Raw genomic sequence first — 22476 nt, forward strand, 5'->3', positions numbered from 1 at the left:
AACTTCCATGCATCCCCTTTTCAGAGCTTGAATTCCTGACACCAGAGGAAGGATACGTTTGTCAAGTATGAGGGAATTTTTTCCAAAATTTAGAAGGAAGAGTTGGTATATAGAACTGATATGGTCCAGAATTAAATATCTGATTCTAAAAACCAAGGACGCTCATTCCAAGAAATAATGGGCTTATGCGTAGATGTGTTGTTTCTGCGTTTGCTGGTGGTGAAGGCAGACCCTTAGCGCTCGGCAGTTACATCTTCTCTTGAAGTCATCAGCTCTTCCTCTTCCTTCCACCTCCTCTTTTTTTGTCCCTTATAAATACATACATTAGTTTAAATACTCAAGAAATGCATGCATAAGTTTTCCAAGTTAATAAAAGTTAAGTCTCCATTGAGCCTCCCCCCGGTCCCGCCATTTCATTTCTTGCACACACTCTACTCCTGTCTTTCCCAAAAGTAACCACTGTGACCTACCTTGTGAATTTCCTTCTAGAACTTTTTCGAGGTGTCAGTGTGTGTTAGTTGCTCGGTCCTGTTTGACTCTCTGCGACCTCATGGACTGTAGCCCTCCAGGCTCCTCTGTCCATGGAATTCTCCAGGCAATATGCATAGGAAAAAAAGTCATTCTTTCCTTCCTTCCTGTTCTTTAAAGACAGTCCGTCATACAATGCTTGCTGGTCTATTCTGTACCCTTTGTAAAACATTCAATAATATGATTTTAAATGTTTTCAAGGCAGTACATGTGAAACTACCTTGTTTTGCTGCAAAGTAAGTATTGGGTCCATGGCAGGAGAATCTCAGTGTTTTCCTGTTGGTGGTGGGTGGGTGGATTCTCTCTTTTGCCCTTAATATTAATCGCAGTGCTTTGATGCACTTTCTGGTTTATGCCTCCAAGCACATGGGCAGACATGTTGGTTACTGATGAGTGAAGTTGTTGGGCCACCCCGTGAATGAGTTTAAGATCTTCATAAATATTGCCAGTTCATTCTCTAAGAAGCACCACTTACCCACAGATACCAGATTTCCCCTTTGCCCATCTCTTGCCACACCTCAGTTCTTCATGCTTTTTGATTTTTGCCAGTCTGATGGGTGAACAGTGGTATCTCTCCATAGTTGTAATTTTCTCCCCTTTCTCTTTACTCTGGGAAGTTCATCTTCTCAGGTCTCTGCATTTCCCAGTGGCCCCGGCAAGTGTCAGTCCTTACAGGACTCAGTGACTATCCTGAGGCCCAGGCCCCTGGGCAACCCGGGTCTTGCCCAAGAGTGGACACCTCTCTGTTTCTCTTCTGAAAAGCACCCAAGTCTGCTTTTCCAGGATTGGTCATCCCAGGATCACCTGCTTCTCTCCAGATCCTGGCAGGGGTTGTTGGGAGAGCCTTGCTTTGGATTTCTCTACTCAAACGGATTCATCCACTACCGTCACCATCATCCTTGGCAACAGTCAGAGTGTTTAGTCTGTGTCAGGCTCTGGGTGGATCACTTGGGTTACTCATTTAATTCTTACCACAGCCCTGTGAGATAGGGAGTTGTGTTGTTACCCCCATTATGTTTGTTAGGTGACATGAGGACAGAAATTGATTCAAAAACAATCCAAACAACAAGGGAAAATTAACAAATAACCTGTCTTGCCATGGAGCCCCAGGTCCTACCTATTGCTGTCACTTTGAGTGACAGACAGACGCATGCTTGCTCAGTGACGAGTTCTTCTGTGGTCATAGCTTATGGACCACATGGAGCCATCAGGCCCATGTTCATGGTGGCCTTGACCACACTCAGGGGCCTTCCCAGAGGAGAGTGTAGACGTGGAGAGTGTGTTTTGGGTTTTGTCTGCCTCCAGCATATGAACACGGGCTCTTGCATTTCACCAGCCCCTCTGCTCTGGTGCACAGTTGGGGTGATGGTCCCACTCTTGCATTTCACCAGCCCCTCTGCTCTGGTGCACAGTTGGGGTGATGGTCCCACTCTTGCATTTCACCAGCCCCTCTGCTCTGGTGCACAGTTGGGGTGATGGTCCCACTCTTGCATTTCACCAGCCCCTCTGCTCTGGTGCACAGTTGGGGTGATGGTCCCACCGGTGTTCGTCCAAAACACCTCCCTGGTAAGGGGCTTTCAGGGCGAGCCTGTTTGTCATGGGAATGAATCTACTTGATTAGGATAAATAAGCCCCCTGAGCTGTAGCCAGAGAGGAGGTTCTTCTCTTGCCCCCATAGACCTGATTAGTTATCCTCCCTTAAATGTTTAACTTTAGACCTTATTCTTAAAGCAGGCAGAGTGCAGTTTCAGAGGTCCTCCTGAGCCCCAGCCCCTGCCCTTGCCCCCAACTCCCCATAATGTTTCAGACACATAAACATGCACAGCCGACAGAGGTCCTAGGCTCGCTGTCTGGTTTCTTCTTCATCAGGACAGTGTGGAGCAGTCAGGCCTGAAGGGGAAATGATTGTCTGAGTTCACACAGACAAGCCTGGTCTCAGGCCTGCAGGGGCTGGGGCTCTGGCTCTTTACACAACATTGCAGCTACTTCTCATGTGATTATTAGGAGCACTTGTTCCCAAAATTGATTTTATTAACTGATAATGCCTTGAAGGAAACCAGCCCATTGATTAGTTAATTATTCATTCAGTGGGGATTTATGAAATATAAATGTGCGACTTAAGTAAGATGAATTCTCAGGGAATTCAGGGTTGGAGGGAGTAGGCTTTTGCACACACAATGAGCAGTGGTTAAGTGGAAAATTTTAATTCATCATTGGTCGATGGGGATAATAATAGTACCTCCTGCAGTGGCATGTCCTGAGTTAGTCATAGTCAGGCACCTGGCCTGGAGTAAGCCCCCAGTTAAGGCATCTGTTTTCATTTTTGTTTATTTATATTTAACCCCACATAGCGTGAGGAGCCTAGGAAGATTTTTCCATCAGAAGATTGATACAGCCAGACTTGTGGTTTAGAAATGATAATCCATTGACATGATTTCTTATCCTATACATCATCACCTTTTTAGTGTCTACCTCACTTAACGGACTGTGAACTCCATGGGGCCAAGTCTTGGCTGTTTTGTTCACAATTGTTTCCCCAGTGCTTGGCAGGCAGTAGGTGCCCGCTGATATTTCTGGACTGACGGATGTAGGGGTCAGGTAGTGGTAAGGGGTGGACCCCGGATCCTTGAGGTGAGGTGCTGTGACAGAACCTGCCACTGAGAAGGACCTGAGCACCTGGAGCCAACCCCAGGTCCCCAAGGAGACCTGGAGGCCCTGCCCACAGACCTCACTCCTTTCTGAGGGGATGTCGTTTTGCTCCTGAGCTTTATGGACATTTTGTCTTCTAAGCAAGTGACTTTATTGTGGGGAGACCTAGTCCCAAAGCATTTATTAGCTGAGCAACCATTACTTGTCGCTTGTACTTCTGGGTGCCAACTCACAAGAACACAAGCTTTCTAGAAGAGGAAGCCCTGGGAATGCAGTTTGCTGCCACTATCAGTGATGCTGGTGGGATAGCGCCTCTGTTTCCTCAGCTGTGCAGTAGCGGGGTTAGACAATCAGAATGTCTGATGTTCCAAGAGGATTTTGAGGGGAGAACTCCTTGCTCTTCACGTAAGTCCCTCATATATATGGACTTGTGATAGCTCCTTGAAATGGATAGAAGGTTAGGACTCAGCCATGCTGGAGAAGTGGAAGGTTTTCATTTTCATTCATTCATTTGTTCACGTGTCAGCCAGCCAGTCAGCCAGTGAACCTCCCATCCTTGTTTAGCAGCCCTAAGCACTTTGGGAAAATGTTCAAATACAGGGTCACTCTTTGCTTGCCGGGCCTGTCACTCTCAGGTTGTACAAATGTGTGTCTCTTTTATGAAAATAAGGCTCGTTTCCGGCTCCCTCATTTATTCCAGGGTGTTTTGAGCACCTCCTTTGTGCTGGCTTGGCCACTTTACTGACTTGTCTGGTGCAGCGACACTCCACGTCTAGTCCAGAGCCCTGTGCACAGTAAGTTCTCAACCCGTGAGCGGCTTTAGTAGGCTGAACTGGCTAGAAAACAGAATGGTTTTTCTTTTGTTGTTGACTGCAACTTGCGGCGGGATCTTAGTTCCCTGACCAGGGATTGAACCTGTGCCTCCTACAGGGGAAGCATGTGGTTCTTAACCTCTAGTGGAAGTGGAAGTGGAAGTGCCAGGGAAGTCCCCAGGGTGATTAGTGGATGAGTCACAGCATGAAGAGCCGTATCCAGAATTGAGGTTTGCTGGGTGCTATGTTCTGTTTGCACGATCTAAGGGTAGGCTGCCTCAAGAGCCCTCACCTTAGACAGGCTCGTTTCACCGTTTGTTGTCAGTTGCTGTCTTCTTGACCTGCTTATCAGCTTCCATCTTGTCCTTTAGGCAGGAGCTGTTTTGGTCACTGATTTTTATGAGCTTTTTGTTCACCGCCCAAGGGCTGTGGGGGCCTGCTCAGCTTCCTCCACCTCCGAAGTTCAACTGCTGACCTTGAGCAGCTGGCGTCTGCACTGTGCACGTGTGCATGCTCAGTTATTAAGTCGTGTCTGACTCTCTGCGACCCTGTGGACTGTAGCCCGCCAGGCTCCTCGGTCCATGGGATTCTCCAGGCAAGAATACTGGAGTGGGTTGCCGTTTCTTCCTCCAGGGGATGTAGGTCCTGACCCAGGGATCAAACCTGTGTCTCCTGCATTCCCTATATTGGCTGATGGATTCTTTACCACTCACGCCACCTGGGAAGCCTCTGAGAAGCTGGAGACCCAGCAAAAAGGAGAGTAACCCCTCCTGACCAGAGACACTAGCCTTCAGTCTCAAACTCAGCAGCCCTGTGACCTTGAGCAAGGCACTTCACCTCTCCAAGGTGTCTTCTTGGAGTTTCTCAGCATCTCTCACAGTCTGCTCCTCAGAGCATGATTGCCTCCAAACATTAATAAGCACTGAAGGGGAAAACGGGGCCTGTTGCCAAACTTGTTCGGCCATTGCTGACTTCGGCTCAGACAAGTGTGACCTTCCTCACAGGACCCAACAGAGCCTGTAAAAGGTCAGTGTGCAGGGAGGGGTCTTTTAAGGGAGGGCAGGGTGTGTGGTCCCCCACCCGCCACACCTGCTGTTGCAGGGATCACACCGGGGACATGCCCGACTGGAAGATCTTGAAGCTTCTTCCTAGTTCTGCACTGATGTCCCTGGGACAGAGAGGCATAGATGCTCGATATTTGAATGCTTTAGTGTTTTTTTGTTGTTGTTGTTTTGATAGGAACTTTAAAATAATATTGTAGGCAAAAGATGGAAGAGGTCTTCCAGTCTCTGTCAAAACCTGCCAGTGATTGAGTGGAAAAGTGGAAGGGTCAGGTGTTTTCATGCCTGTGTTTATTCAGGCAGAAATTTTTCTGTGCAAAGAACACTCAGCTGCAATTTGAAAAACGAGTGTGCAGCATCTGCTCTGCCTCTCCTTGATTGTGTGACCTTGGATGTCACTCTTCTCTCTCATATCGCTTATTGGCTTAAAAGAACGGTTGGTTGATTGACGACTTTTCCTTTCAATCCTAAAATTTTAGATGTATATATACCTATGTATATATATTTAATTAAAATTTTTTTTGGCTGCCCTAGCTCTTTGTTGCTGTGTGTGGGCTTTCTCTAGTTGAGGTGAGTGGGTGCTGCTCTCTAGTTGGGATGCGCAGGCTTCTCTTTGCAGTGGCTTCTCTCGTTGCAGAGCACAGGCTCTAGAGCGTGGCTCAGTGTTTGTGGCACACAGGCTTAGTTGCCCTGCTGCGTGTGGAATCTTCCCAGACCAGGGATCAAGCCCTTGCCCCCTGTATTGGCAGGTGCATTCCTAGCCACTGGACTGCCAGGGCAGTCACTGTAAGTCTTTGTAAGTCACTGAGGGCAGATGTGGTCCGTGTTGACGCCTCAGGGCAGTGCCTGGGATAGAGTCATCACTCACTAAACATTTGTTGCATAAATATGAAAACAGAAAGAATGCACTCCTCATTACATTCATTGGCATAAGCCCAGAGACAGGTTATTATTAAACGAGTGTTAAGGTAACTGAGTGAGTGATCTTCTCTGAGATACATGAAGACCCAGGGATGTTATTTTACAGATGAGAAACTGGTACTTTGGAAGGCAAAGTTCTGGGCTGTGGTCTTGTAGCTGGAATGGAAAAGCCAAGGCCCAGATTCAGCCTCCTGAGCCTCAACTTCTGCTTTGTTGTGGGTTTTCCCCACTAAATCATCTGTGTCCTTTATGTGGTTGCTGCTGCTGCTAAGTCGCTTCAGTCGTGTCTGACTCTGTGCGACCCCAGAAACGGAAGCCCACCAGGCTCCCCCGTCCTTGGGATTCTCCAGGCAAGAACACTGGAGTGGGTTTCCATTTCCTTCTCCAATGAATGAAAGTGAAAAATGAAAGGGAAGTCGCTCAGTCGTGTCCGACTCTTAGCGACCCCATGGACTACAGCCTACCAGGCTCCTCCATCCATGGGATTTTCCAGGCAAGAGTACTGGAGTGGGGTGCCATTGCCTTTTATGTGGTTAGAGGCGTTAATTAGGACGATGTCCTGAAAGATCTGCTGTGAAGACACTGAAAAAGCTCTTCAGTTCTCCAGGGAGCCTGGCTAGTTCTCTACATAGAAAATTATAATAATGTCTTCCAATTCTGGGCACCTCCTGAGGGGCTTTTGAGCAGAATGCACATTATCTGCCTCCGTTTTGCAGATGAAGGAGCGGTTTTAAGTAGCTGCCCCAGTTCAGTTCAGTTCAGTCGCTCAGTTGTGTCCGACTCTTTGTGACTCTGTGAACTGCAGCACGCCAGGCCTCCCTGTCCATCACCAACTCCCAGAGTTTACCCAAACCCATGTCCATTGAGTTGGTGATGCCATCTTTCCCAGCATCAGGGTCTTTTCCAATGAGTCAGCTCTTCACATCAGGTGGCCAAAGTATTGGAGTTTCAGCATCAGTCCTTTCAATGAACACCCAGGACTGATCTCCTTTAGGATAGACTGGTTGGATCTCCTTGCAGTCCAAGGGACTCTCAAGAGTCTTCTCCAACACCACAGTTCAAAAGCACCAATGCTTCAGCGCTCAACTTTCTTTATAGTCTAACTCTCACATCCATACATGACCACTGGAAAAACCATAGCCTTGACTAGATGGACCTTTGTTGCCAAAGTAATGTCTCTGCTTTTTAATATGCTGTCTAGGTTGGTCATAGCTTTCCTTCCAGGAAGTAAGCGTCTTTTAATTTCATGGCCTGCCCTAGTGTCACAGGTAATTGTTGGGATACCCGTGTCTTTGATGCTCTTAAGGGAGAAAGCCCCTGGCCTTCTTGCCACTCCCCACTGTTCCTCATCCGACTGGGACCCTCGTCTTACCTTGTCCTTGCAGGTGAGTGCTTGGAGCCCCTCTGCAGGATGGGGAGGGGTTGCTGTGGCTGCCCCAGGGGTGGGACTGGGCTTCAGCCGAGGGAATCCATAGAGGTGCAGACGGTGGGCGTTCGAGTTTCATTGGGAGCCCATCAACATGTTTCTTATTCCAGGCAGTCTCTTCATAATGGGCCCTGGTGATGGGGGAACTGCCAGGAGGATGTTAGACAAAGTGGTGACGATCCTTGGCCCAGTTGCTGAAGTTTTCCTAGTCTCAATTTGCCATCCGTGAAGTTAGGTAACAGTGGCATTTAGGTCATCAAGTTGATGTGAAGGTTCAGTCTGGTAGGAAGTCCCTCACTTGAGGTCACTGGGCACCTGGTTAACACCTGGTGCATGACCTTAGTCTGTTATCAGCCTGTAAATCATTCTCCCACCAACTGCAGAACCGAGGAGGAGACGTCAGAGTTTTCTATAACGATCCTTATGGTGATCACCTTGGAAAATTCATTTAGCCATTATTTGAGTACCCACCGTGTGCTCAGCTCTATCAGCACCCTGGGGAATGCAGTCAGATCTGGGCCTTGATTCCGACATGGAAGGGGAGATGAATGTCTGTAACAGGAGACAAGCAGGGTTAAGGAAGGGCCTAGAGAGTCTGGCACATAGTGTGCACCTGGGAAGTGCTTAGAAACACTCCAGCTGAAGGGGGCTTGGACGTGGTGCCAGGAAACAGCGCGCAAGCCTGGCAGGGGACGCTCACCCAGCCCCCGCCCTGCAGACGGACGGTGGGGCCATGTGCGTCAATCTCCCTCCTGGGAATCTGATTAAAAAAAAAAAAAAAAAAAATTCCTCCCAGGCAAGAGCGTGGCACATTTCCTGGAGGAAAATTGGCCAAGAATTAGGCTTGGAGAGCTGTATGAAGCTAGGGGTGGGGGCATGTGAACCCGCAATGGTTGAAGCGCTCACTGTACCTCACAGAGGTACAGAACTGTCATGATGCATTTAAGAAGCACTGGCTCGTATTGGATGTCCTCTGGGTTTTGAGTGGAGGGAGTCTTAAGACTCTGTCTCTAGATGGGGGAAGAGCGTGGGAACTTGAGCAGGCTCCCTGTGTTCACTGCTTGGGCTTGAGCTGCTTGTAGCCTTTGTCCCACCCTGTGCAGTGCTGTGTGCTGTGTGCACACGAGCAGGAGCCAGTGTCTTCTGTAAGGATGGGGGTGGATCGAGGGCCTGCTATGTGCCAGGCGCTGCCCCGGGCTCAGGGCTAGATCTGGGACTGGTCGTTTTGCCTGTAAGGAAACTGCCCGGGAAGGTGATGTGCCTGGAGGTTACACAGTGAGTTTGTAGCAGAAGTGGAGTTAGAACCTGGGTGTCCTGTAGCCGTGGATGCTGGCAATTAATGGGGCCGGGTCAGCGCCCAGTTGTGCTTTGGAAGGTTGTCCTTGTGATTAGGACTGAGGACCTTTTTTACCCGTCTGTCCATGTGAACAAGTAAGGAAAGTTTTCACCCTTTGCCTCGCTTCCCTCCTTGCTTTCCTCACCGTCCCCATTTCCCCAGGTCCCTGTGGTCCTTCCTCATTCCTTCGGCACCTCCCACACGCTTAGGATTTTTCCAAGGCAACTCATTTTCTTACCTCCCCGACCCCATCTTGCTACCACTTTAGTTTTGGTAGTTGATGGGGTTTTGCCAAGTCTTAGTTTTCCACATTGTTGTAATCATAGTAGTTTTATGATACTTCTCACTTGGGTCAATCATTTTTTCGTTACATGGTCTTCCTGTGCATTCTTTTTTAAGGGCTGTATAATAGCCCATTCATGTAACAAATATTTCTTGAGTGGCTGCTCTGTGCCTGGCCCTGTCCTACCAATGAATGAGCAGGAACTCGATGCTGCCCCTGCCCGCATGGAGGTTCTAATTAGTGGGAAAGTCGGCCGTTAATCTCACAATCACTTGGGCAGAATGTTCTGTTACGTTACATAATGGTGTTGTGGGTGAGTTTTAATAACCTGTTTTGTACTCCCTAAAGCAAGTAAAGGGGAGTTTCACCTTTCCAGTGACATCTGAAAACACTTCCTGGGGTAGAGGAGGTGAGCATTCCAGGCAGAAGGCACGCTTTCACTGTTGTGGAAAATTTTAAGAAAAGTATAAAACTGTTAGTCATGCAAAAAGAATATTGTGCTTTGGATAGTAGGCATATTTTAAGTTCTGAAACAGTGACGATCTAATCACTTGTGAAAGACCTAACAACTCCTTTCTTTGTGTTCTTTATCTTTTTATTATAGTATGTTATCAAAGAAACTAAGTTTTATCTTGTATTTTTTCCACCCAACTGTATATTTGGAAAATTTGTAAGAAAAGTTAACAGATTTTTTTTAAACCTAGATTTTATTTGAACGTTTTGCATCATTACTGTCTCTCTCCGTGTGTGTATATGTGTACACATATGTACTTTTCCGCCCCACTTGGAAATCCATTGCAGATGGATTACCTCTAAATACCTTGACCTGTAACTCTTAAAATAGGGGCAGTCTTCATATTCACCCACTGTTGCCCACCTCTGCAAATTAGCAATAATTTTAAAATGCCTTTTTTTAGTGTCAGTTGTTCTCTTTATTACATGTTTTCTGAATTTACATAAGCTTATTCCAGTGTTTGGGCTTAGTACATGATTCTAAAATAAGGAAGTGAAGATTTTCCCTGTGTCAATGGGGCAAGTCCCAATAGTTTAAAAAATTCTATCGTGAGGTTACATTAACATTGCAAACAAGAAAATAAATTCTATTTCGAATACCAACTTGAAATCCAAGGAAGTATATAAATTCCAGTAAGTGGAATCTATTCATGGGTGTTTACGAATGGCAGGAGATCCAAAGGCTGGCAGTACTTCATAAATGCATCTAGTGAAGTGTGTAGAAACGCAAGACAGATGATCTGCTTCCCATCTTCTGTTCATGTGGTTTTGTCATTTAGGCAAATGTGAGTCTAGGATGTCCTTGTCCTTTCAGTGGAAAAGGTAGTGCTGTCCAGCACGAGGTAGAGAACCCAACCTAGGCAACCTTTCACCTCCAGGTGAGCCGGAACACCTTTGCCCTCCTTTAGCACCATGTCATCGGAGAAGGCAATGGCACCCCACTCCAGTACTCTTGGCTGGCAAATCCCATGGATGGAGGAGCCTGGTGGGCTGCAGTCCATGGGGTCTCTAGGAGTTGGACACGACTGAGCGACTTCACTTTCACTTTCATGCATTGGAGAAGGAAATGGCAACCCACTCCAGTGTTCTTGCCTGGAGAATCCCAGGAACAGGGGAGCCTGATGGGCTGCCGTCTCTGGGGTCGCACAGAGGCAGACACGACTGAAGCGACTTAGCAGCAGCAGCACCATGTCATAAAGAGACATTGGCTTTTATCAGCTGTATTTCAGAAAAATTTTTTTAAAAGCTGATACACTTTCTTCAAGGAGGTTCATCTTCAGAAGCCTTGTGCACAGAACCATTTTATGATTGAGGGAAGAGGTGGGAGTGGATTTAGGGAACACAAGTCAGATGTCACTATTACCATTCAGAAATGCACTTGGTACTTCTCTTATCCTTCCAAAGACATCTCTCTCTCTTTTTAAAAATCTGTGTTCAGTATTAATTTTACTTCTTTGATTATTCAAGTCTCCTTTTATTTACCTGAGGCCTATAACATCTTCGGAGAAGGCAATGGCACCCTACTCCGGTACTCTTGCCTGGAAAATCCCATGGATGGAGGAGCCTGGAGGGCTGCAGTCCATGGGGTCTCTGAGGGTCGGACACGACTGAGCGACTTCACTTTCACTTTTCACTTTCGTGCATTGGAGAAGGAAATGGCAACCCACTCCAGAGTTCTTGCCTAGAGAATCCCAGGGACGGGGGAGCCCGTTGGGCTGCCGTCTATGGGATCGCACAGAGTCGGACACGACTGAAGTGACTTAGCATAGCATAGCATATAACATCTTTAAATATCCAGACCATATTCAAATTTCCTTAGCTTTTTCAAAACATTTTTTATAGCTCATTCCATTTCTTCTCCTTCCCACCCCACATCCAGAGAGCATTCCTGGCTGAAGCACTGCATTTTGTTCTTATGTCCCTTTAGTCCTCTTTAATCGTGGTGCTAGTAGTGAAGAATCCACCTGCCAACACAGGAGACATAAGAGACGCGGATTTGATCCCTGGGTTGGGAGAATCCCCTCAAGGAGGAAATGGCAACCCACTCCAGTATATGTGCTGGGAGAATCCCATGGACAGAGGAGTCTGGTGGGACCTCAGGGACCTACAGTCCATGGGGTCACAAAGAGTCAAACACGACTGAGAATCTGAGCACAAAATCCTTTGGGAAGGTCATGTACACAGTGCTATATTTAAAATGGATAACCAACAAAAACCTATTGTATAGCACATGTAACTCTACTCAATGTTATGTGCCGGCCTGGATGGGACAGGTTTGGGGGACAATGGATACATGTATATGTATGGCTAAGTCCCCTCACTGTCCACCTGAAACTATCACAACATTGTTAATTGGTGTACCCCCAATACAAAATGTTTTTGGTGTTAAAAAAAAATATTCAGTTTGTAGGGTTGGGAAAATCCTTAAAGAGATGGAAATACCAGACCACCTGACCTGCCTCCTGAGAAATCTGTATACAGGTCAGGAAGCAACAGTTAGAACTGGACATGGAAAAACAGGCTGGTTCCAAATCCGAAAAGGAGTACGTCAAGGCTGTATATTGTCACCCTGCTTATTTAACTTATATGCAGAGTACATCATGTGAAATGCTGGGCTGGATGAAACACAAGCTAGAATCAAGATTGCCAGTAGAAATATCAATAACCTCATATACACAGATGACACCACCCTTATGGCAGAAAGTGAAGAACTAAAGAGCGTCTTGATGAAAGTGAAAGGGGAGCGTGAAAAAGTTGGCTTAAAACTCAACATTCAGAAAACTAAGACCATGGCATCTGGTCCTATCACTTCATGGCAAATAGAAACAATGGGGAAACAATGGAAACAGTGAGACTTTATTTTCTTGGGCTCCAAAAATCATTGCAGATGGTGACTGCAGCCATGAAATTAAAAGATTCTTGCTCCTTGGAAGTAAACTATGACCAACCTAGATAGCATATTAAAAAGCAGAGACATTACTTTGCCTACAAAGGTCTGTCTAGTCAAAGCTATGGTTTTTCTGGTAGTCATGTATGGATGTGAGAGTTGGACTATAAAGAAAGCTGAGCACTGAAGAAATGATGCTTTTGAACTGTGGTGTTGGGGAAGACTCTTGAGAGTCCCTTGGACTGCAAGGCGATCCAATCAGTCCATCCTAAAGGAAATCAGTCCTGAATATTCATTGAAGGGACTGATGCTGAAGCTGAAACTCCAGTGCTTTGGCCACCTCATGCGAAGAGCCGACTCATTTGAAAAGATCCCGATGCTGGGAGGGATTGGGGGCAGGAGGAGAAGGAGACAACAGAGGATGAGATGGCTGGATGGCATCACTGACTCAATGGACATGGGTTTGGGTGGACTCCGGGAGTTGGTGATGGACAGGGAAGCCAGGCGTGCTGTGGTTCACGGGGTTGCAAAGAGTTGGACGTGACTGAGCGACTGAACTGAACTGAGGGTTGGGATTGGATCTGAGAACTTAAAGAATCTGTTTTTCTATCCATCCATCCATCTGTCCATAAAACCAACATTTTTTAATTGAACCCCTTCTGTGTCTGAGAAGGGGGTGTTAAGGGTGTGGGAGACAGCAGTGAATGAAGCAGACATCGTGATCCTTGTCCTGATGGAGTTTACCTTTTGGAGAGAGAGTCTGTATAAACAGATTATAAACTGACAGAAGTGTGAAGCAACATTAGCTGATGACATATTCTGTGAGGAAAAATAAAGTTAAATAAAGGGATAGAGAATAAGATGAAATTTTAGACAGGGAAACTGGGAGGGATTTTTTTCAGAGAATATCATTTTAGCACAGACCTGAGTGTTGAGACAGCAAGCCCCATAGCCTCTTTAGGGAAACTCTCGGCAGGTGGAAGAGAAGCATGCACAGGCCCAAGGGCAGGACAGGGGCTGAGCTTTGTGAGGAACAGCATGCAGGTCAGTACCAGTGAATGTGTGCTGGTCAGTGTGACCGGCCTTGTCACTGTGAGGTCACATCTTGAAGCATGGGTCTCCTTGCTCTGTGCTGGATGGGAGAGGGACCCACTAGGCTTGGCTAGGTGACGAGTAGGCCGTCTCAGGAGATGGGTTCCCAGTCACCAGAGATCATTGAGCCAAAGTAAGATAAGCATCTTTTTGACAAGGTCCTGGTTTGGTTAGGGCTGTCTGTGTATTTCAGACATTCCACCAAAATCCACACAAACAGAAGGGGGACTACGACAGCACAGAAGAAGGAATCTTTGTTAGAATAATCATTTACTTTGGCCAGGTCACCATCATATATTCATGGATTTTTTTTTTTTTTTTGGTATGTAGGAAAGCTGTTGATTAATAACATCTTTTATTACTGTTGACTAATATGAAATAGTCCTACTTTTAAAATAGTTTTTTATAGGTTTTAATAGGTTTTTTAATAGGCTTTAGATCTTATTTAATTTATTATTTTTTGCTGTTATTATTGGGAGGAGTTTTTCCAGGCATATAATCACGTTGTCTGTAACTCAATAGAATTTTGCTTCCTCTTCCTTTCAAATTGGTAATTTTTTTTGATTGTCTGACTACGTTAGCAAGTGCTTCCTGAGTAATGTTAAACAGTGGTGAAATCTCAGGTCCTTCTTACCTTATACTTCAGTGGCGGAGCTCTAACCCTTCCCTCAAAATGTAATGTTGGCTTTTGGTTTGACCTGTGGAGCTCTTGAGGAAATTCCCCTCTTTTCCTATTTTGTTAAGAGGTTATTTTCCCCCTTAAAAGTCAGGAATAAATGTTGAAATTTAACAAGATTGGCATTTAAGAAGACATTTTTTTTCTTTTGACTCTGGTAATGAGATAAATTACATTGATTTATTCCTTAACATTGACCAATCTTTGCATTCCTGTATGAACCACGTTTCTTTTCATTAAAAAGCATTTTAAGTTACCATCATTTAAAATACTGTTCCATGAAGATGCGGTTAGTTGATCTTGTGGCTTAGAGTAATGCTGTCAGACTAGCTTGATTTCAGTTTGAGAAGTTGGAGCTAGAGTCATGAGCGAATATTCACTGGCCAACGTACCATTGTTGAATGCTTGATGTGTGCACAATACGGCTGGGTGGCCTCCAGTGCCTTCTTGTGTTAATAACGTGGAGGTCTTGTGATTCTGTGCAGTTGGTCCCGTTAGTCAAGGTTTGTTGTTATTGCAAGTGACAGAAGCCCAGTTCGGTCTGGAGTAAGCATCAGAGGGACTGCAATGATCATATGAATGGAAAGGCCAGGAGTATATGGCTTCAGGCATGGCTGGACGCAGGGTTCAGTGTTCTTAGGTCTCAGTCCCTTTTTCTTCTTCTCTTGGCTCTGCCTTTATTCTGTATTGGCCTTATTCCCAGGAAGCCTTCTTCCACAGGGTACCTCCCAGAAGCTCCAGGCTGACATTCTCCCACAGTGGTGGAGTGAGAGTTTATCATTCCTACTTGTTCTAACAGGACTGCCCAAGTAGACTCATATTTGTTCAGCTTGTCCATGCTTTCTTCCTGACCATGCGGGTGGGGGGATAGGGTCAGCCTCACTTGGACCCATTAACTCAGAGTGGGAAGGGGTGGTTTCCCCAGTGGAAAGGCCAAGTGCTATTACCCACAGGCAGGGAATCAGTTGCTGGGTAGCAGAAACACCTCATGTTCACAACTCCCAGGCCAGTGATGCCCTTTCTTCTGCATCCTCACTGTCCTTTCTCACAAGTGGGAGGGGAAGCTGCCAGGCACTGGGATTCCTCACCCAACCTGAGGCCCAGCCAGTCAGTGACCAAATCAGGATTCTAAGGTCTTACCTGAAGTTCGAGGACTTACTTGCTCCACTGAATTATACATAGAAATAGAGTGGAGAGTCAAAGCGTCAGATGGGCACCTTGCAAGTTGGTTGTCCAGTAAAGGATTGCCCTCACCCTTGCCCCCAACCCCACAGAAAAACACAGGGGTCATCTTCATTGTTCTTTTGTTGCCTTTGGGGTCTCTGAGGGTCGGACATGACTAAGCGACTTCACTTTCACTTTTCACTTTCATGCATTGGAGAAGGAAATGGCAACCCACTCCAGTGTTCTTGCCTGGAGAATCCCAGGGAGGGGGGAGCCTGGTGGGCTGCCGTCTATGGGGTCGCACAGAGTCGGACACGACAAGCGACTTAGCAGCAGCAGCAAAGAACTTAGAAGGTAGATACTTTTAAAGGGATATCTTTGGTGGGATAAATATTTTTTGGAGCGTTTATAGTAGCAAAGTTTTAATTTGATGGACTCTTCTTGCCTCGTCTGATTTGCCATCTCTTCACATACTCTACTTATTTATTTTTTTAACGTTTATTGAGTTCTAAATATATATGCGATGTATGTGCCAGCTTACAGGCAGAGCTCAGGAGTTTCTACATGTTTTTACGCCGTGGATGGAGGTCCAGCACTCATTCAATTTACTGTCCCACCCCAGCTTCTTCCTCTCTCAGCTTTCTCCTCCTTCCTCCCAGAGGAACTGTGGGCTCCTTCCTACTGCCTGGCCTCGGGCTGTACCTGGGAACTCTGCTCAGGGCAAGGACCCGAGTCCAGGGAGAGTTACAAAGCTGCCCCTGGAGGTTAGTGCCAGGAGCAGGGAAGTTACCCGCCAGGGAGGGGAGACAGCCACCCCTCTAGCCCTCCCTGCTGCAGGTGACCACGTGCCCTGTCTAATCCTGGGCTGGCAGGGCCCCTTGCCGTTTCTGCTCCTCCTGCACAGACTAGGAAACTGAGGCTTGGAGAGAGCAGAGATTTGCCGAAGGTCCTGGTGGTGCAGGGCGGAGGCCGGGTGGATGGTCCTCAGCTACAATTCAGCCTCCCTCTGCCGTCTCTCCCATTCACTGAGTCCAGGGGGCTTGGTTGTTGAATTTGGTCATTCTCACCCCTCATTTCATGACACTCTTGATTTTTTTTTCTGGGAAATCTTGACATTCTGTGAGAGATGGCATATATAATAGAATGTAGGCACTGAAATCTGACATTTTGGATTCAAATTCCTGCTCTGTGTTATGACTCTGGGCAAGGATGTGACCTCCCTGAACCTCAGTGTCTCTATCTCTGAAGGGGATAATATTAATGCCAACCTCATAGACTGGTTCTGAGGATTAAATGTGATGATATATAACTGATGCTCAGCACACTGACTGATACCAGCAGTTTTTATATCTGAAAAGCCAGGTCATGGCATTTCTTGGGAGGAGAGTGAGAAGTGACATAAAAGTGAGTTGAAAAAATCACAACCTCCCCCAAATGTGAACACTTTAGCATAACTTGAAGCTCACAATTCTAAATTAGTTTAGTAATTCATGATAGCACGGTATTGAAACACACACGCTCTGGAGATGAACTGCCTTGGTTCCCAGCCTGACTGCCACCATGTAACCTTGGGTTGATCACTTAACCTCCCTGTGCTGGAGTTTCCTGGAATGTAAAATGAGGCTAATCGTGGGGCCAACCTTCTAGGGCAGTTCCGAGGATTAAGTGAGATGAGGTGTGTAACATACTTCCTTAGCCCAGGGTCTTAGTTCATGTACAATAACTGTGGTGTTTTTATTGCCAGCATATTGGCCGGTATTTCTCTGTACCTTTAAATGTCTCAATGGAAGTTTGCCTTGAGTTTCAGAGTTCATACTCTCTTTGTCCTGGCGCTTCTGAAAGTTGTCTCCCATGCCCGTCTCTCTCACGTTTGCGTTGGCAGCTGATTTTGGAAGAAAAGACTGCTCGGGCAGCAGCATCCTCCAGAGACCACAGGAGGAGATTGGCTCTTGGAGAAGTGTGAATGCGCCACTCTCTGGGATTGAGTGTTTCTTCTGTTGGGGACAATGGGTGGCTTTCACGGGTGACTCATTCCCAGGTCAGCGGCGACCACAGCATGGGAAAAGTGGAGTGGAGTTCAAGTTCACGTTTGCCAAGTCGGTGGTTCGGTCACTGCACAGCGGCAGCTGAGGGGGCCGGAGTGGGCCCCCTTGATTTCTCCAAGGACTGAGGACTCTGTGCAGCCAGCAGTGGGTCACGTTGAGCAACTGAAAGGATGTGAGAAAATAAAAGGTGCTGGCTTGGCCTTTTTAGTTTGAAAAATGCTCCTTTCGGCTCTGAATCGGTCCCTTGAGCTGTAAGGAGCAGTGCCAGTTAACCCACATTTAATTAGAAACTGGGTTAGTGGACATTCAGAGCGGGTCCTGCATGTTGGACCCCTTCCAGGGGCTGGTACAGTAACAGCCATTGACACAGCCCTGGCTGTCTGTACGGTGGAATCAGCTGGGTGAACGTACATTCATCTCCTCCCACCTCTGCCAACAGTTTTCCTGATTGATTTTGCCAGCTCCGCAGACAATGTTGACTTTCCCCTTGATTTTCCTCAAAACCCATCTCCTCAGTTTATCTTTGCCTACTGCTGTTTGGGAAACACTTCAACACATCTTTATGGTCAGATTTTTCTTTTCCTCTCGGTGGAAATTTTTCCTCTCCCGAGTGAAATGATGTGGATTTCCTTTTGTCTGGTGACTTCCCCCCGGTGTATGAAGTAGTGGTGGGGGGAGCAGGTCGGGGGCGGTGTGTGTAAAAGCTTCCCTCCCTTCCTCCCTCCCTCCCGCCTAGGCCTCACTGTGTCTTGTTTCTGGGGCTGGGACCCTGTGGACAGCGATACAGAGACTCCCTTGTCTGCCTGGTTCCCACCAGCTGATGGGCAAGGTCATGTTCAACTCCCTGACACCTGCTTATCAAGACCGCCAGCTGCACTCCACAGAGATGCCCCCTCCCCCACACCAGGGAGAGGGGGATAAGAATAGACCAGGGAGGGACACTCTCCACCTGACCTTTGGCGGGGGGAGGCATTTGATTGGACAACTGGACTCCGGAGGCTCCTGACTGATGTAAATGCCCCACCGTAACGGCTGTGCTGTGCGTTGGAGAGTTCTTTTAAATAGACAGTTGTCCACTGTTTGCACGCACACTGTGTGATTTGATCCCCCCTTTCTTATTCTTCCAAGCCACGTTGCTTTTTTAGAAAGCAGTTTTAGATCATCCACCTGCCACTTATTTGGAAGTGCTCTGATTACAGAGGCTCTGTAATTGGAGAGTACAGATTACGTGTGTCATGAAAATACATAAATATCATTGGATGGTGAGATTTCAGTGGAGCTAAGGAATGGCTGAAGGACAGCGTGTGTGAGCAGGCGTTCCTCTTTCCTTTCTGTGGACGCGGGTGCCCTCAGGCTCCTCTCAGGACTGGTCGGCTCCATGAGCTTCCTGGTGGATCCTGGGTGTCTCTGGAAGGGCAGCTCCTCGGTCCACCAGAGTTGCCATCTGGGGATTGGAAATCAAACTGCTCGTCATGGCTAGAGTTGCTTAGGGGTTGGTGGGACAATACCCTTCTTGCCGCTGAATGTGATGTGGTCTTGAACATAGAACTAGGTGGGGAAATGTCTGGGCATTATGTAGGGGCAGATCCAGTTTTGAAGAATCTGAAAACGTGTATAATTTGTGGGGGCTTCAAATTAGAAAAAGAAAAAGATTTCAAAAATATCCCTTTCCAAATTTTATTAAAATACCTTTTCCACATTTTATAAAAATACGAAATCATATGGCTACCTCTCTAAGGAGGGGCTGTAGTTTCATGAGCTTCCTGATTCATCCATTGAGGGCTGGAACAAAAAAGACACACATTGTGAGGAGAAATTTAGAGGTGGGAAAGTAAGAGGTCCATCTCTAGGCTGCATCGAAAGCAGGGTGTGGTGTTCCCACGTGTCTGCATGCTGCTCAACTTGCAGGTGTATAAGAGTGGGCATTAGACATTTACGTAAGTGATGAACATGGCTGTGTTCTGATGAAATTTTATTTTATTAATTAAAAAAAATTGAAGTATAGTTGATTTCCAATGTGTTAGTTTCAGGTATACAGCAAGGTGATCAGTTGTGTGTGCGTGTGTGTGTGTGTGTGTATTCTTTTCCATTACAGGTTATTACAAGATAGGAATATAGTTCCCTGTGCTACGGAGTATGTCCTTCCCAAACTCCTAGTTTATCCCTCCCTCCTTTCCCCTTTGGTCACAGTAAGTTTTTTTTTTTTTCTATGTCTGTTAGTCTGTTTCTGTTTTGTAAGTAAGTTCATTTGTATCATTTTCTTTTTTTTTTTTTTAGATTCCACAAGTAAGTAATATTTTTGTCTGACTTGCCTCACTTACTCTAGGTCCATCCATGTTGTTGCAAATGGCATTGTTTCATTCTTTTTTTTTTTTTTTTGTGGCTGAATGAACATTGAACAATGAACATTCCATTGTACTACTTCTTTGTGCATTCATCTGTCTGTGGGCACTTAAGTTGCTTCCATATCTTGCCTATTGCAAGTAGTGCTGCTCTGAACATTGGGGTACATATATCTTTTCCAATTAGAGTTATCATCTTTTGTGGATATGTGCACACGAGTGGGATTGTTGGATCATATGGTAAGTCTGTTTTTAGTTTTTTAAGGAACCTTCATACTGTTCTCCATAGTGGCTGCACCAACTTACATTCCTGCCAACAGTGTAGGAGGTTTCCCTTTTCTTCACATCCTCTCTGGCATTTAGTATTCGTAGCCTTTTTGATGATGGCAATTCTGACCTATGTGAAATGTGAGGTGATACCTCATTATGGTTTTGATTTTCATTTCTCTAATGATTAGTGATGTGAGTATCTTTTCATGTGCCTGTTGACCAGCTATAGGTCTTTGGAGAAATGTCTGCTTTGGTCTTCTGCCCATTGTTTGATTGGGTTGTTTGTTTTTTTGTGTTGATATTGAGTTGTATGAGCTGTTTATATAGTTTGGAAAGTAAGCCCTTGCTGGGTGCATCATTTGAAAATCTTTTCTCCCATTCTGTAAGTTGTCTTCGTATTTTGTTGATGGTTTCCTTTGCTGTGAAAAAGCTTTTAAGTTTGATTAGGCCCTATTTGTTTATTTTTGCTTTTATTTCTTTTGCCTTCAGAGACTAATCTAAGAAAATTTATGTCAGAGAATGTCTTGCCTAAGTTCTCTTCTAGGAGATTTATGGTGTCATATCTTGCATTTAAATCTTTAGTGATAGTAGATAGATAGTGAAGTCACTCAGTCGTGTCCAACTCTTTGTGACCCCATGGACAGTAGCCAACTAAGCTCCTCCATGCATGGGATTTTCCAGGCAAGAATACTGGAGTGGGTTGCCATTTCCTTCTCCAGGGGATCTTCATGACCCAGGGATCGAAGCCGGGTCTCCTGCGTTGTAGGCAGACGCTTTACCATCTGAGCCATCAGGCAAGGCCATTTAAATCTTTAAGTACCAATAAAACTTTATTTATACAAACAGACAGAGGGCTGGAGTTGGCCCTTGGACTACAGTTTGCCAGCCCTGGTCTAGACAGTAATTTCAGGTTTTCTGATAAATTTTTGCAAGAAATTGATGTTTAAAAAATTAAAAACAAATTTTATAACATTCTGCTTTTATAAGTTTATTTTTATTTTATTACTAGCTATTACTTTTTATTTATTGCTAACATTTTTGAGGATTCTAGAAAAATATAAAGAGGAAATTTAAAAATCACTTGTAATTCTACTACTCATCAGTAAATACTGTTTAATCAGTGAATACTGCAGGAAATTTCCTCCTTGCCTTGGCATGCATGTACACACACATTGATTATTGTAGTTGAAATTGTGCTGTCTGTGCCGCCGAGTTTCCAGCTTTCTTCTAGAATGGAAATCCAGGTGGTGATGTAAGTGGTATAGTTTTGGAGGATGGTGCCATTAAGGCTGTGGACTGTGCTATCTGAGTCCTGGGTGTGGAGGCCAGTTTGTTTTGATCTGTGAGGCCTTGGACAAGTGATTGTAGTTCACCTGTAAAATGAAGGTAGTCAGCCTACCCCCCTCCCGTGGTGGTTGTGAGGATTAAATGAGATAATCCACGAACAGGGCTTAGTTCTTGAGCAGTATCAATTTTAAGCATCATCTTCATCATTATTGTTGCTGTTATTGTTGTGTTGTGTTGTGTTGTGTTGGAGGAGTGTGGTTCCTGGCTTGTGAGGCAGGTCGTGGAGCTGAGGCCCTGCCCTGTAGACCCCAGCCCATAATCAACCACACTCTTCCCGGCTCCCCTTGAAGCGGAGCAGGGCTGTTCAGGCCATCAGGTTCTCTCAGGATGCATCGTGCCTCACGGGCGCTCCATGAGGGAATCCTCGTGCTCAGTGGGTGCTACGCAGGACCCAGGACCAGTCTGTGCGGACTCCTCCCACCTAACCAGATCCCACTCTTCTCTCTTCCCTCAGTCAAGTCAGAGGCTCTGCAGGCAACGGGAGAGATGACGGTGGAGGGAGACGTGTGATTAACAAAGCACTTTGAAAACCTGATTCCCAATAGAGCCCAATAGGGTTTGGGAGTGATTATCCCCGAGTGCAGGTGAAGACACGAAAGTCTGCAGTCACATGACAGTGACGGGGCACCTGCCGCCTTTGCCTTGGTTTAGATCCGGGTTTCTCAGCCTCGGCGCTACAACATTTTGGCCAGGGTCGTTCCTGGTTGTTAAGGATTGTCCTGTGCGCAGTGGGGTGTTCAACATTGTCTATCACCTCTGCCCACTAGATGCCAGCAGCACTTCCCCCTCCAAGCTGTGACAACCAGTAGTGTCTCCACACAATGCCAGGTGTCCTCTCAGGGGGGCAGAGGAGGAGGCATAGACTTGCCTGCAGGTAGATGGGGTGGAGAGCGACTCAGTATCAAACTTGAAACACTGTCAGCAGTGTGTCTGAAGGAGCAATCTCCAGGGAGTTCCCTGTTAGAGCAGAAAACCATGAGATTCTTTGTTCAAGATCATGTGCTTAGACCCAACATGTTCACATCAGTTCCAGGTGGTTGAACTTTACAACCTATTCCTAAAATGTTTTTGTTTCCATTGACGATGCCAGTAAGTGTTTCTTTATGAGGCTTCATGCCTCCCTG

The 22476-nt window shown here is 46.2% G+C and overlaps 1 protein-coding gene across 3 annotated transcripts in view; it reads left to right on the plus strand.

The window, feature by feature from the left end:
* Positions 1–22476, plus strand: part of ARHGEF3 (Rho guanine nucleotide exchange factor 3) — a 312998-nt gene that overhangs the window by 34778 nt on the left and 255744 nt on the right. The gene's annotated exons all lie outside the window — the stretch shown is intronic.

The sequence above is a fragment of the Bos mutus genome, chromosome 22 (assembly GCF_027580195.1).
Source record: "Bos mutus isolate GX-2022 chromosome 22, NWIPB_WYAK_1.1, whole genome shotgun sequence".
Classification (NCBI taxonomy): domain Eukaryota; kingdom Metazoa; phylum Chordata; class Mammalia; order Artiodactyla; family Bovidae; genus Bos; species Bos mutus.